Genomic DNA, 17,847 nt, shown 5'->3' with positions numbered 1-17,847 from the left:
AAAAGATTTCATACTTTTAGATCAACTAACAAACCTCTCAACACTATATGAGTTGAATTATATAAGACTATCTCAATTGCTTGACACAACCAGAAACAAAATGTAGAATATAATGACCAACATGTCGCCACAAAGAGAAAAAAATACATCCAATATCACTGTACTAACAATATACATGCACAAACAAACAACAAAAGGCAAGACAAACATACATCCTTATAAGACCATAATGAGGATAATGAAGAGCGAACTTAGAAAATCATCAATACTCTGAACTCAATCTTAATCAATCCTTTTATGACGTGACAATGTTTAATAATATATACGTCAATTCAAAAAGATAAAATTTGTTTGTGGGGTCTCTATATAACAACGAAAAAGCAAACCGTCGTAAAACTGGGACTAGTCCAAAGAAAAGAGGTGGAGTTGTGAAAGAGATGAAAGGGGAGAATATGGCTCAAAGGAAATGTGGAGGGCAATGGAGGAAAGGGCACACGTCCGATACAGAGAAAGGAGACTATGTTTGAATAATGAATACATTCAGATTGTGTACATTACTATTATTATTATCATTATCATTATCATTATTATTATATAGGCTACAGGAAGATGGAAACGTCAAAATATAAGTAACAAACCTAGCGCCGTAGTGTCCTCAAATCACGCACCTCCAACTGTTGTTCTTTATAAACCCTTTTATTTCTCCTAACCAAACACACCTCAAACACGTCTACACAAACTTTTGCCTATCCAAATTTTCCCCGATCTATTCTTTGTATACTCATCTCTTTCCACACGTCGTAGGTTCATTGGACTTTTTTGCCATAAATGCTATGCAAAACCTTAGGGCGGTTTTTGTTTTCGAACTTTTCAATGTCTTAAATTCCTTCTTCCATGCAAAGTCCGTTTTCCTTTCCAATTCAAGCAAAATACAGAAATGGATGCACAAACAAAATACAAACATAAAAGTAAATAACACACGACATAAAACTAACTCCAAAAAAAAAAAAAAAAAAAAGAAATAAGTCACTTATTGGATCCAAAAACTTAAGTTGATGGATGAAAATAATTTAATTTTATATTATCTAATAGAATTCGTCAACCTCGTATCAGATTATACAGGATTTGATCTCAAAATCAATTAATAATGTGATGGATATCGTATATTAACTCATGTATCTTACAAACATCATAAAGTACCTTGATTTTTTTAGTGTAGGATCATCAAACGTAACACACTCAAAAACCATTTAAATTAAAATAAGAACACATCAAACCTAACATCCAGACAAACTATTTGGGAGATGCCAGACGCATTATGAAAAAAGAGGTTACACTCGATGATGATAGATAACAATAATATTATGCTCCTCTTTAGATCTTATGACAGAAACAATTATTGTTTGTATTAAAATGAATAATTCGAACAAAAATATATTTATCGATAATAATTACTATTCTCAACACGTATAATAATAGTAAAAGAAAAAATGTAATGTCCGCTTCATGTTTACATTACCTTCTTACTATGGTCTTTACTATCAACCAAATTTGGGCTTGGTTTTTTAGGGGAAAAAAAAAGTTGTACATTAATGTATGTCAATTGTTGATTCGAAGAAGTCATATGGTGAAAAAATTAGTTTGCATAACATGACATATTAATTCAACTAATTAGTGATAATTTCTTTGTTGGTTAAAAATTTAACTTTCAAAACAAGAGGGAACCAATATTGAGTTTTGGGTTTGGGCCCCAAAGGGTACCCATGTTTTGGAGGGAGTAAAGAGATAAACCAATGTGAGTTCGGTGGACGTCCTACACGCACGCCGCTGTCCGTTCGGTTGGGTGTGGCGAGGCGCGACGCGACACGTGTGCCTGTGATTATTAATTTTAATAAAAATATTATTTTTTTAACCGAAAAAGGGGAGGAAACGATCTGTTTGACGAAGTTCGCGCTCCATCTGCGTTCATCCGTTCCGTTTCATCCGCCCATTCAATTCCGTCCGCAAAAATTCTAAGGCGGAGAGTCTTTTTCGCTCCTTACGGTTCGACACTGAAGGCCTATAAAAGGCGTGGCCTTCAACAATTCATTCTTCACTTCTCACTTCATTTTTCCTCTCCTCCTCCATCTTAGCTTTTCAAGCAGTGAGTTTAGAAAGGGCGTGTGTTCCGATCGGTAACAGTGCATTTTCGATCGGATTTTTTTGGCTGTTTTATCCTGGGATGCATGGCAATTTTCAGACCTGCTTGAACACTTGGGCAGAGCCGCGAAAGAAAGCGAGCTCCATGACTCAGCTTATAACCAGTTTCTGTTTTGCAGGTTTTGCTCTTCATTTGACTGCCATGCCTTGACGGTTTACTGTTCGTCGTTCTAAGGGTCCTGCCGTTTCCAACATTCTTAGTATATAATATGATCATGTGGGGCTTTTAAGGCACTGAATTGAGTTCATATGTTTGAATTTTGAGTGTTTGGGGTGTCAAGTTCATGTCATGGGTATTTGGTGCAATTTTTTCTTTACATTAATTATCTGATTTTATGATGATTATTTTGTTTGGAAACTATTTTATTCAATAAATTTATATTTATTTTTTAATAGACTATAAATTGTACTTTATTTTATTGTTTTTTTAAGTAAACATGTATTGTTGGAAATTTTGAAAAATGACATTTTGGGTTTACTTTTGGATCATGCATTTCTTTTCTTTTTTTTTTTTTTTTTTAATTTAAGCAATCATTTTACAAATTTGTGCATGTAACGTTTCTAGTTAAGTCATTTTTATTTTAACATTTTTGATAAAAACTTTTTAAAATAAAAATACTCATGTGTTTGACAATTTTTTCTCAAAATATTTTTACATACAAGTTTATTTGATTCTTATATGGTAAAAGTGACTTTATTAATGTTAAATCGCTGTAAAGAACGATTATAAAATACTATGAACTAATAAAAAAAAAATCAACGTTTGAGCAGGATTTATGTACTCTTGTATCAACAAAGGTGTTTTTATTGACAATTTTGTGTGTCAACTTAAATATAAACTTTTATTTATGTTTATATGTATTTTAAAATTAATAGTTGTTTTTAAGCTTTAAATTAAGGTTTTATCAATAGTTTTATGTCACGAGTGTCAACAAAACAAAAAATTCATGTGCCAACGAGATCCAAATTTGTAGTAATCATAATTTAAAATAATTGTTGTCGGAGTTGGTGGAGTAACTGCCGTCGAAGGTTATGGGAGTTGGTCGTCAATATTGGTGGTTGAATGTTTCTGGAGTTGGCAACAAGCAGTGATTGCAGGAGTTGGACGTCGGAGGTGGTTGCCAAAGTTAGTCGTCGAGGTTGGTCACCGGAGTTGGCTGTCAAAGGTAGTCGTCGGAGTTTGCTGTCGACGGTTGGTCGTCGGAGTTGGTCGTCAGATGTAGTTGCCGGAGTTGATCTTCAGAGTTGGCCGTCAAAGATGATCGTTGAAGTTGGTCGTCGGATTTGAGTAACAAGACATCGATGGTGTTGAATGCTGAGTGCACTATTAGTGGATATGATATAAAATTTTGGTGACATACGAAGTTGACCTCCCAAATAATGAGTTGAGTTCATATCTCAACTCATCTCATCTCACTTTCTCGCCTCCAAAAGCCCCCCGTGCGACTATGGAACAATTAAGACATTGACATAATCAAAATTCATCCTAACTTATGGATTTAACTTCTTTTCTGATGATCGATGATTTCACATGTAGCCAAGCGCAGGAAATCATATACTCGAAGTCCTATTATGTTATTTACCATAAGTGTAAAGAGGTGTTAAATAAGAGTTATTGAAGAATTTGGGTAAAAAATTTCATAAAAGTAACAATCTAGTCCCTGAACATTAGTTTGTAATGATTTAATTTATGTACTTTCAATTTTGTAACAATTTAGTCTATCAATTTTGGTATTTAACAATTTGGTCCTTGCACTTTTAAATTTATAACAATTTAGTATCTCACGTAAATAAAATTCATCAAAATTAGATATCAATTCTTAGTATTTTATGATATAGACTTTGTATTTTACAAAAACATTGAGTCTCTAATCAGTTCATCGATTTATTTATACAATAAATCTCATTAAATTCATAATATTAATTTTTATAAAAAGGAGCAAATCATTATAAATTTTAAAATAGAAAGACTAATTATTATTTATCATAATTTTGAGACTACATTGATATAAAATTAAAAATATAGGACTGAATTATTACCAATGGAATTATTATTTTTACGAAGATTTAATAACTAAAAGTGATTTTGAATAGTTGGTGATTAAAGAGGACAAACGCTAACTTGATAAAATAAGAGCACGTAGACCACCTATAAAGGGAATATAGGGATAAAAAATAGAAATAGGTCAAAATCAATGAGATTAATTTCCGGCGTGGAGTACATTGATTAAAAGAGGATGATGAATTTCCGGTGGCTTGGTTACAAACAAAATAAAGTTCTTTTTGTAGATTCCACATTTATTTCTAAAAATAAACTAAGGGAAATTCCAAACCATTTATTCTCAATTTTTATTCTATTTTATCTAAATAAATTTCATACCTTGAAAATTTAAATTAAATCCTCAACTTATTTAAATCTTACATTTCTATTATCTATTCAATATAGCTCAATTAACTTATTTACAAATATAGTAAAATGTCATTATTTATTATAGATAAGGATAGATACCGATAAACATCTATTAATATCTACATTAATTAATAATATTTTGCTATATTTAAAAATATTTTCGTCAATTTTACCATTTAAAACGATTAACTATGATCATCAAGTTTAGAAACAGATATGGGTTATGTTTGATAAAATAGCATTAGCATTATTATGAAATTGTATAAATGAAGATTGCATTATTGATAATGATTATAATACACAAAGCTCGTGTGTAGGTCTATTTACCAACAGCTCCACTCAACTTTGTCTCTCTCTCTCCTATAATATAACACAAAAAGCTATTTCCAAATAATTAAAATCCAAATCCAAGTTTAATGGAAATAAAATATTTTATTTTATTTTATTAATGGAAATTTCAATTCAGAACAAATCCCTTACTTTAAACCAAAAATGTGCAATTTAAAGTTTGTCTTATGTGATATTTTTTTAATCTTATTTATGAGTTTTATTTAAATGCGCTATGAACTCAATAAAATTGCACTTCGGGTTTTTCGTGATATTAGACTATATTTTATATCATCTTTTTTAGTTTATTATTTTGTACTAAAGTAATCTTTAAAATCCGTAGATAAAATTTAAAAACTAAGAAAATGTTTTCCATTTTTTTAAAATTTTTAACTAAAAAAAGGAATGTTTTCAAATATAAAAAAATGAAACAATTTATTTACAAATATAATAAAATATCACCGAGACAATGACAAATACTAATACATATCTATCAATGACAATATATTTTACTAATAGATAGTGATGTATCTTGCTATATATAAAAATATTTCACATAATTTTATAAATAGAAATAAGCAAATAATAAATTGAAAATAAATAAACTTAATTTTCCTTTTATTTTAAAAAAAACCGAAATAAATTTGATATCAAAACAAGTAAACACACATGTGTTATTATTTAATACCAGATGTGCATCTTTCACATAAAACAAACCTTTTAAAATGATGCATCTTTTGGATTGGGCTCATCATTCTTAATCGGATCTCAAATTATTTTTTTTATTAGATCAAATATATGTTTGGATGTTATGCGGTTTGATACCATATTAAACACAATATGTGGTTCCATCTCAAAATTAATTGACAATAAAAAAAGTAACTCATCTATCGTATAAAGAATATGAGGTCTCTTGAGTTCTTTCATTGCGAGATCCTCAACAAACATGACTAACTATCATCTAAAACATCAATGAAAAAATTGTAAAAACATTATTGACCAAAAAAACTTAAAATTAAGGATAAAACTAAATTTAGTATTATATACTCTAACAATCCCCTCACTTGTGCCGAGACATCCTACATCTCTTGCTTCTGTTCTTATACTATACTAAATCACCAATTAATTCAGAAACTTAATATAGAAAGTAAATTTAATATTATATCATCTGACAAATTGTACCAATGTTAAGTATAGGATTTGGTGAAGTAAAGTAGTAAAATTTGAAAGTTGAGGGGTTGATTTGCAACAAGGGGTAGATAAAAATGAAAAGGTAAAAAAAAAATAGGAGGGAACATAAAAACACACATAGTTTAAAACGCTGGCACTGCTTTCTACAAACTTTTCATTTTGATTTTTTTTAAGTAATTGGTTTTAGGATTAATAATAATAATAATAATTTAAGAGAGTGCCGAATTACTTGGCATAAAATTGGGCGGGGAGGAGAGAAACTTGGTTTTCACAGTGCCGAACTAATAATACTCCTTACCTCCCTCTTTCTTGTTTCCGTCTTTTTCGCTCTTTGGTCTCCCAACTTTTCTTTTTTCGAATACAAAATTACCATTTTGGTTTAAGTAATTTGAGATTTATTAGATTTTTAATGTTTTTACTATCAAATATTTAATTTTAGTCTTTTTTTAGTTCGAATAAAAGTAGATGATTTTATCTACGATCTCGTAACTTTAAACGTACTCAAATAAATAACTTAGCCATGTTTGATTTGACGTTATTTATTAACATTTGCATTATAAGTTTTAGAAACATTTCTACGTATTATATTTCTTTATGTTATAAAAATTAATTTTTGAGAGATTAAATTTGAGATTATTAAAATTATAGGAACTAAAATTAAACATTTGAAAGTACATAAATTAAAATTGAATAATGATATTATTTTTTTTTATTATTATTATTTATAAAAAGAACACTTGGTTCATCATTGAAATAGTTATTTAGTTTTTTTAATCTCAAATGTAATATACTCTTGTCCCTATATTTTTAATTTTTTAATCGTTTCATTCATATAATTTAATTTTTACTAAATATTGGTAGGTAGACCAATATATTGCAAACTTTGTTCGTTACATCATAAAAGTTGACGCTTGTCTTTAATGAAAATTTTCATATTGGAGATAAAGTTGTTCTATAACTTTAAACTACAAAGTCTTCGTTTGATTTTTTAGTTTTTGAAAATTAAGTCTATAAACATCACTTTCATTTTTAAATTTTTTTGATCTGTTATCTACTTTTTACTAATGTTTTTAAAAAACTAAGTTAAATTTTGAAAACTAAAAAAATTGTTTTTAGAAACTTGTTTTTGTTTATTAAATTTTGCTAAAAATTCAACTTTTTTACTAAAGAAAAATGCAATCTATTATGAAGAAAGGAAAATAAATAGCTTAATTTTTAGAAATAAAAAAACAAATAATTACCGGTGAATTTTAATTGTTACTTTATTTAAAAATAAATGGTTGCTTGGTAGAATTTTATGAATTAAATTATTGGAGGTCTGTCGTTACATATTAAAATTTAAAATTAAATTGTTACTTTACATGTTTTCTTTTCACTATTTGATTTTTATTGTCATAGTTTTAATTATTATTATTTAAAAAAAAAACCGTTTTCAAATATAGAAAAATGAATCAAAATATTTATAAATATAATAAAATTTTACGATCTATAGGTGGCAGACTATTATCTGTATCAATACGTCATATTAAATTCTTTGTTTTTTCAAATTTAAAATTTGTGTGATGAAAGATAAAACATCATATTTGTATTTTACTATTTTTGTAATTCCCTCCTTTTCTTTTTAATAAAGGTAGTTACAAAATGGCCTCACTCATAATAATCAGTCTAGTTTTCTATTTCTTACCCATAATTTTTTTATGTTAAATTATGTTCTAAGCTTTCATATTTCAAATAGAATTTTCTAACTCTAAAGTATCTAATAAATCCTTAAATATTATTTGACAAATCCTTGACCTTCAAATGATTTTTAGTAAATATCTAAACTAATAATTTTGCATCTCATAAAGTTTTTAAATTTTAAATTTTCGTATCCAATATCAAATCGAAAAGCCAAAACTACAATTTTTAGTCTAATAAATCTATTAATTAAAAAAAAACATTGAATAAGTTAGAAACTTACTAGATATAAAATTACAAATTAAGATATTTATTATAATTTTTTTATAATTACTTACTAATTACTTTTTAAAGTTCAAAAACTAAACATATAATTAACCATTTTTTAAAAAATAATTTCGTGGGAATAAAATAAATAATAAACAAATATATTTTTCATCATGAAATTTATAAAAGTAAAGGGAAGAAACTTAAAAGTTTAATATTGCGTAAAATATATTAGAAAAGCAAATATATATATATATATATATATATATATATATAGCAATTAGGGTACCCTTTGACCGCTTGCACAAGACAAAAAGCTTCCCTCAAACACGGTTAAATCTATAAGTATAGAGCAGCCCCAAAATTAGAGGCAAGTTTAGTTAATTAAATGATTAATTTATTCATATAGGTCTCTCTATCAAAATATGATTCTCTTACTTTATAATCTATATACTACTTTTATTCAAAGTTGTCCTTCAACTTTTTTTTATTGGTAAAAATTATCTCTTATCGACTTTGGAGTTGAAATTATATAGAAATATTTATTTGATTTATTATAAAGTAATTAATTTCATATAACTAATTTGAAAATTTTAAAAATTTGATGTGTATTGTTTTGTTTTATCATATTGCTTTTATACTTTTTATACTTTTATGTTTGTGTGGTCAACAATTTTATTATACTTGTTAATAAAAATAACAAAGCTTTTCTTCTTCATGGAATTAATTAGTTAAAATATTTAGAAGATATTATGAAATTTCAAATTATAGAAAGAAAATCAGAAATGTATTGAAAAGTACATGACCAAATTTATCAAATTGATATATAGGTTAAAGTACAAAAAACTATAGTATAATTTAAAGGAAGTTCTAGCTAGCAACTTTAATATAACCTTTTAGCTATATATATCAAACTTACAATCTAGGTCATTCAATTTTCAAGTCACATGCACAAGTGCTTTTCATTCTTCACAATATTTTGATTTGACTATTAGAGCTTGTTTTGACCAACACAATATAATGATAAAAGCTATTAGTACATAGGTTGCTTTAAACTTTAAGGTTCTATTTCTCATAGGTCTTTATTAAAATAATTAGGATAAATTGTAAAAACTACACTTAAAGTATGACTGTGGCTGCAATTATCATCTCAAACTTTCAATGGTAAAAATCGAGCACTCAAACTTATATAAGTCTTAAAATTGGATTCTTAAACTTACATAATTATAAAAATTGTAACAATGATATAAATTTGAGGATTCAATTTTTATCATTTAGGAGTCCAATTTTAACATTTATACAAGTTTGAGGGCCTAATTTTTATCTTGAAAGTTTGAGGGTGTAATTACCAATGCCACCATACTTTAGAAATAGTTTTTACAATTTTACAAAATAATAATAATGTATTTAAATATACTATTCACCCAATGTTGATTCGAGTATACATCTTTATGGAAAAAAAAAAAAAGAATCACTTTTGATCTTTATATGTATCTAATTTAAAATTTTAATATTAAGCTTTTTGATTCATCGATGACTTTTATCGAGTTTTAAACAATATTTTATGAAGATAATCAAAAGTTTATTATTAGAGTACAATATACCGAAATTTGAGGATATGAAATGAAACAATGTGATAAGAGTTTGTATAAAGGCCAAGTTTACTAATTCGGAAAGAAAATTAGTGTAATCATAATCAAATTTCATTGACAGATCAATTGTAATGGGTCTCAATCGCAAATGTAGTTAGATCGCATTTACTTAAAATTAAAAATTGTCAAATTTACCATTATGACTATACCTTTAGCTCTGAGAGTCAAATAATAACAATGACAATAGTTGTCTCAAAATTCATCGTTTTTCTCTTTGAAACAGTTACAATAATGGTAATCATAACCATAATCATAATGACAACGATAATGGTACAAAGTAATTTTCGGACACAATTCAATTGATCACATCATGCTCGTCATTTATATTGCATTACATAATTACAGATTTTTAAAGTGGAGTCCACCTATCCGTATAAATGTTGAATACCGATAAACACTAACCAATGTAAAAATAAAAAAATAAAAAAAAAGTCGTCGTGGTCTCACTTTCTAAATTACCTTAAACATAGTAAAAATTCAAACTAACAGCCAAATCCATTGGCCATTTATCCTCAAGTCAATGAATGTGAAAGAAAAAAGTAATAAAACCGGTGGATGAAAGAATTATTTTAAAAATAAATGAATAGTGTGAGAATTAGTTTTGATAACAATAATAATAATAATGATAATGTGGTAGTAGTTTAATGAGCACATGCATATTAAATTTGAGAGCATTTGAGAGCTTGTGGTTTCTGCAATATTTGCCTCCCAATATTCGATTTTCAAACCAGTTTGGTACTCTGAAATAAATTAATTAAAAGAATAAAATAATTGAATAATGAATGAATTGAAAATTTAAAAAAAATAATTAAATTACAAGAATTTACCAAAGAAAACTTGTCTGGTTCTTTTTCTAGGATTCCCATTTTCTGCTGACGTTCTCAAAATGTCCACACCCATATTTCAAAACTTCTTACGTTTCTTTTCCCCGCATAATAATAACATAACTTCAGTTTTGTTTTTGTTTTTTCTTTAAATATTAACCCAAAAAATAATAATAAAGAAAAGAAAATTGATGCTCAAGTTTCATGTGGTGGTCGGTGATGAAAATTTTTTAGTACACTAGTTGTATTTACTACTTTCATTCAAGATATGATACGTCATTAAATGACATATTTTTATGTTCTTGGTGTTCCCACATTATTCTTAAAATATTTTCATTTTGTTGTGGGTGTCAAACCCACTTGTTGCACAAGCAAGACAACTTGTATTTTGTGAGTCCAATTGAGGTTAATTTTTAGATTGATCCATCTTTTTAGCCCTATGTTTTTTTTATGTGATATGAGGATGACCTAGGGGAAGAAAGAGTGAAAAAAAGAAATAGAAAATAAAGCAGTTCGGTTTTTCAACGATAACTTCCACAAAGTTGTTGATTGTCGAAATTTGAACCGTTGGATCGTGTTGAAATTTGATCAACCTTTTTGGGATACATTAGACCTCATTTTGAATGGTTGGATCGTTGTTTGAAACTCTGCTTTGTCCGTAATTGTTTTTGAACAAAACCTGTAAAACTGAGTGATTTTCATTCTTTTTTTTTTTGTAATCTCTAAGTGTTGATCTTTTACGTATGATAGTATTGGTGGGTAGTGAATTTTTGTATGACTTATTTAGATTTTTCTCTCGAATTTATCATAATAAGAGAAGTTAACAAGGGTCGACTCCTCATAAGTCCTATGGTTTTTACTCTTCACATGGAAAGGTTTTTCATGTATAATTCGTGTGTGCTCTTTGTTTTTAATCTTCCAGAATTTTGTGGTTTATTGCTATCTATTGTTGATTGATTGCTTGGTGATTATTTGGTGATTTATTTGTGGTGTTTTAGAGAAGAATTATTTGGTTGATTGTTTTGGAGGAGATCCTAGTGAGTTGTTATAGTGTTTGGGTCCTATCAGTTGGTATCAGAAATGATTCTTAATTTAATCATTGTTATGGAGTCTACTAGTAATGGTGGAGGTAGTTCAATGATAAATTTGACATCAACCAATTATTTCATTCGGAGATCGATGATCGAGGATTTGTTATATTGAAAATATTTGTTTGATTCAATTGAAATAACCACAAAAGAGGACGACACAATTTCAAAACCTACAAAAACAGAGAAAATGGAAGAAAAAGATTAGGGAAAGTTAAAGAAAAAAACTTTGGCAACTATTAGGCAGTGGGTTGATATTAGCATTTTCAACCATGTGTCTAAGGAGTATGACCCATATGAGTTGTGGAAGAAATTAGAAGGCCTTTATGAAAGGAAGTCCGCACATAACAAAACTTCTTTAATCAAGCAACTTGTTAATTTGAAATTGAAGGGAGAGAAGTATGTTTCTGAGCATTTGAGTGACTTTCAAGATGTTATTAATAAGTTGACTATTATGAAGATTGATCTTGATGATGAATTACAAGCTTTGTTCTTGTTGAGTTCTTTGTTGGGTATCTGGAAACCTTGGTTGTGACTTTTAGTAGCTCCAAAAGGTGTTTTGTCTTTGGATGTTATCAAACAAAACATGTTCAATGAAGAAATAAGAAGAAAGGAGATGAGAGTTGATAATTTACATGCTTTTGTTATTGAGAATCGTGGAAGAAACAAGAGTAAGGGACCTAAAGATCGTGGTAACTCAAAAGGGAAGTCTAAGTCTCGAGACAAATAGACCAGGACATGTCATTACTGTAACAAGTCTGGCCATATAAAAAAGTTTTGCTATCGTTGGAAGAAAGAACAAAGTAAGAAGCAAGACTCACATAAAGAAGAAGATGATAAAATTACTGCAGAATTTATTTCTCAAAGTGATAATATTGTCACCTTGATTTGTGCAATCAGTAAGTGTCATCAGGTAGAGAGTTCAAACATAGAGTTGGTGGTACATTTAGGTTCTTCATACCATTATATTCCCAAAAGAGAGTATTTCATGAACTATCAATTTTGTGGTTTTGGTAGTGTGAAGATGGGAAACGAGAGCTCAGCTAGCATAGTTGGTTAGGTGATATTCATGTGAAGATAAGTGTTGGGTGCATGCTTACATTAAAGAATGTGCGTCATATTCCTGATTTACGCCTTAACTTGTTGTCTGCAAATATCCTTGATCAATAAAAATTTCAACATACCTTTTGTGATGGTAAGTGGAAATTGTCTAAGGGTTCAATAATAGTTGCTCGAGGTAAGTTGTGTTGCTCTTTGTATAAAACACACTTGAGCTTATGTTCTTCTGAGTTGAATGCAGTAGAAGAAAAGAATTTTCCAAATTTGTGGCATTGAAGGCTAGGGCATATGAGTGATAAGGGGACTAAATTGTTGGTAGGTAAATCTCTTATCCCTATTGATAAACATTTTCTCTTGACCCTTGTGATCATTGTTTGACAGGTAAGCAACATAAAATTTCATTTTTTGGGAAGTCCATCAGAAGGCAAGGAAAATTGAAGTTAATTCATTCTTATATATGTGGGCCTATTGAGGTAGAGTCACTTGGTAGCAATAAATATTTGTCACTTTTATTGATGATGCTACTCGAAAAACTTGGGTGCATATGTTGAAGACAAAAAGCCAAGTGTTCAAGATTTTTAGGAAGTTTCATGTCCTGGTAGAAAGGAAGACCGAAATAAAATTGAAGCATCTTCGACCTGATAATGGTGGTGAGTATACTTCGAATGAATTCAAGTATTATTGTTCATAACATGGCATTAGACATGCGAACACTGCAACACAATGGAGTTATTGAAAGGATAAAAAGAACCATTATGGAGAACGTGAGGAGTATGCTTAAAATGTCTTATCTTCCTAAGACATTTTAAGGTGGAGCAGTGCAATGTGTCATGTATTTGATTAATCGATCTCTATCAATTCCTTTTGGTCAAGACACGTTAGAGAGAGCATAGAAGGGGCATGATCCCACTTATTTGCATCTTGGAGTCTTTAGCAGCAATGCATGCATGCATGTGCCTAAGGAACAGAGATCAAAGCTTGATTCGAAGACTAATCCATGTGTTTTTTTTTTTTTTTTTTTGTATGGGGATGAAGAGTATGGTTATAGGCTCTACGATCCAGAAAAAAAAGGCAGTGAGAAGCAGAGGTGTAGTATTCTTTGAGCACGAGAAAGCTATAGATCTTCTTAGTACATGGTACTTTTCTACTTCAGAGTTGTGTTTTGCTACTACTAATGATTCTACTTCTACTCGTTCTGTTGTTCAGCTGACAAATGAGAATGTTGGTGAGATACAAACTGATGGTAATGTACCAGATCATGTTGATGATGATGATCTTGATGTGTCTTCATCTGATGAATAAATTCATGAGGAAGATGCATATGAGGAGGTGATTCATGGAAAAGTTCATGAGCAGGAGGAGCAATCTATTCCCCAAGTGGAGGATACTCAGACTTAAAAGTCCATCAGAGTGCGTAAACCTTCAACAAGGTATCCAAGCTCAAATTTCATTCTAGTTGCTGAAGATAGAAAGCCAAAGAACTATCAAGAGATTTTGTCTCATAATGAAAAAGACCAGTGGCTCGATGCAATGAAGGAGGAGATAAATTCCTTGGAAAAAAAATGGAACCTATGAGTTAATGAAGTCTCCAAAAGGCAAGAAAGTATTGAAAAATAGATGTTTTCAAGTACAAAAAGGATGGTGAGAAGATAATGAGGTATAAAGCCAAATTAGTGGTTAAAGGATGCAACAAGAAAAAGGGCATTGACTTTGATGAGATCTTCTTTCCAGTGGTCAAAATGACATATATTAGAACAGTGTTGGGATAAGCAGCAAGTCTTGATCTTGAGATAGAGCAACTTGATGTAAAAGCCATCTTTTTACATGGTGACTTGCATGAAGAGATCTATATGGAGTAACCTGAAAGATTTGAAGGAAAAGGGAAAGATAACCTTGTTTGCAAGTTGAAGAAAGTCTTTATGGGCTTAGACAAACACCAAGTTAGTGGTACAAGAAATTTGATTCGTTTATGATAAACAATGATTATAAACAAACTACAATTAATTCTTGTATGTATTTTAGAAAGCTCTCTACAGACAACTTCTTCATTATTCTTTTATATGTGGATGATATGTTAATAGTTGGATAAGATATAAATATGATTCAAAATTTGAAGAAAGACTTGTCCAATTCATTTGACATGAAAGATTTGAGTCCAACAAAGAAAATCTTAGGTATGGAGATTGCTCGAAGCTAGGAAATTGTGGTTATCCCAGGAGAAGTATATCGAAGGGGTGTTGGAAAGGTTCAATATAAAGCATGCTAGGCCTGTTAGTACACTACTAGCAACTCATTTTAAGCTAAGTAAGAGAGTTTTCCTTATTACAAAGAAAGAGAAAGAAGTTATGTCATCCATTCCTTACTCTTCTATCGTTGGTTCTTTGATGTGTGCTATGGTGTGTACTAGACCTGATATTACACATGCAATCAATCTATTTAGTCATTTTCTATCCAACTCAGGTAAGACTCACTAGAAAACAGTGAGGTGGATCTTCAGATATTTGCGAGGCACCACCAAATTGAGTTTATGTTATGGAGGTGGCAAACTTATGTTTGAAGGCTATACTGATTCAGACATGGCAGGTGATCTTGATAATAGAAAGTCTACCTCAGATTATGTGTTTACATTTTCAGAGAGAGCCATCTCATGGCAATCCAAGCTACAAAAATGTGTAGCATTGCTCACAATGGAGGAAGAGTATATTGCAACAGTGGAAGCAAACAAGGAGATGTTATTGCTTAAAAGGTTCCTTCAAGAGTTGGATTTGAAGCAAGATGAGTATGTTATATTTTGTGATAGTCAGAGTGCTATGGATTTGAGCAAGAATTCAATGTATCATGCTCTTACTACATTGACATTAGATATCATTGACTACGAGATATAATTGAAGAGAAGAGATTGAATATGAAGAAAGTCCACACTGACAAGAATATGACAGATGTGTTAACTAAGGTAGATATCAAAAGCAAGATTGAGCTTTGTAGTAAGATTGCTGAGATGAGGTTCAAGTGACCATGGATGTGATTGAATCTTCCCCGTGTTGGGTTGGAGGGGGAGATTATTATGGGTGTCTAACCCACTTGTTGCACAAGCAAGACTTTATTTTAAACTTGTTTTGTGAGTCAAATTGGGGCTAATTTTTAAATTGACCCATTTTGTAAGCTTTTGGTTTTCTATTATGTGATATGAGAATGACCTAAGGGAAAAAAGAGTGAAAAAAAGAAGCATAAAATCGAAAGATAGATAGCAGTACGGTTTTTCAGCGACAGTTTCACAAAGTTGTTGATTTTTGGAGTTTGAATCGTTGGATCGTGTTGAAATTTGGTCAGCCTGTTCGGGACACATAGGACCTTGTTGTGAACGGTTGGATCGTTGTTTGAATTTTTGGTTTGTCTGTAATCACTGCCAAACAGAACCTGTAAAACTAGGTGATTTTCATTCTCTTTTTATCTCTCAAGTGTTGAACTTTTATGTATTAGGTGGGTAGTGAATCGTTATATGACTGATTTGTTTCTTCTTTCCTAATTTTATCATAATAAGAGAAGTTGATAAGGACTGACTGCTCATAAGCCCCGTAGTTTTTACTCTTCACATCGAAGAGGTTTTCCATGTATAATTCGTGTATAGTTTTTGTTTCTAGTCTCCCAGAATTTTGTGGTTTATTGCTATCCATTGTTAGTTGATTGCTTGGTGATTTATTTGTGATGTTTTAGAGAACAATTATATGATTGATTGTTTTTTAGGAGATCCTAGTGAATAATTATATTATTTGGGTTCTATCACATTTAAGTTTGTAGATCAGAAGCAAAGAATTCCCGCAGGAAATTAAAGTTCATCATAAAGAGTTATTTTTCATTTAATTTCTTTATAAAAAGTCGATTTAATTACGTTAAAAAAAATTTATTTAAATAGTCAATTCTACATTATAAATCTCATTTACATGGTTAATTTGTAAGATAAATTGCTTCTAAAATGAAACAAAACAAAACGACATATGACATTATATAATCATCGATCCGTGCATAATAATAATAATAATAATAATAATAATAATAAATATAAATATAAACGAAATGGTGTATGGAGAATGAGGATGGCAATTTATGCGTATAGTTTACGTTCATGTATGTTGTTTTAAGAAATAAATCGTCTCTTTCATAGAAAATATCTGAGTTGTATTTCATATTTTTAAATATATATTTGATAGTAAAATTCAAAAATCGAATTATAATTTAATTCAAAAATCGAATTATAATTTAAACAATTACAAATTAATTATAGTTACTCACTGAATATTAGTTGATAATAAACTATTATTAATTTACTTATGAACATAGTTTTGTGTTAAAAATATTGTATAATTATTATTGTGTAATATTATATAATTTATAGGATAAGTTAAATTTTTTGTCTCAATAATATGTAAGAAGTTACAATTTAGGTCTCATAGTCTATAATTAGAATTGACCACCTATGGACTGATAAAAGCTTCATAAATAGTCCCTATAGTCGAGACTATTTAAGAAGATTTAACAAATCATAGAGATTATATATGAAGTTATTATCAAACCAAATGAACTAAATTTTAAATTTTAAAACCGTATGGACTAACTTTTAATTTTACCAAAATCATAGGAACCAAATTTGGAATTTAACCTAATTTATAATATACTACATAATACTTATTTTAATTTTAAAAGATTGAATCGAGTTTATAATATGACATTCTATATTTCTAAATGTTTTTATCATTATTTAATATAATTATGCATTTTAAATTTTAAAAATCAAATCCTAGATACAATGAAAATATAAGAAAGTTGTTTTTTAAAATTTACACTGTCCGGATCATAGAATATGAAAATAATTTTCAGAAACGAAATTCGGGTTGTCTGCTAAACACGTAATTCATCAAACTCAGTGAATTTGAAAACATCTGGATTACGAACCAAATAGACTATGATATTTTCAATATTTTCAATATCTATATTAACTCCTAAGTCCTTATTTCGTGGAATGAAGATATTTTACTTTGATCATTCAGTAAAATATATTCAATTTTATTATATTAGTTCGTTAACACTCTTATTTATTTATGAGTTTAAAATTTTGTAAAAGACTTTACAAGTAGAAATGCATATGATTTGAAAAA

Source organism: Benincasa hispida, chromosome 11 (genome assembly GCF_027475165.1).
Source record: "Benincasa hispida cultivar pf3 chromosome 11, pf3_genome.v1.1, whole genome shotgun sequence".
Taxonomy (NCBI): Eukaryota; Viridiplantae; Streptophyta; class Magnoliopsida; order Cucurbitales; family Cucurbitaceae; genus Benincasa; species Benincasa hispida.
Note: the sequence above shows the minus strand (reverse complement) of the source record.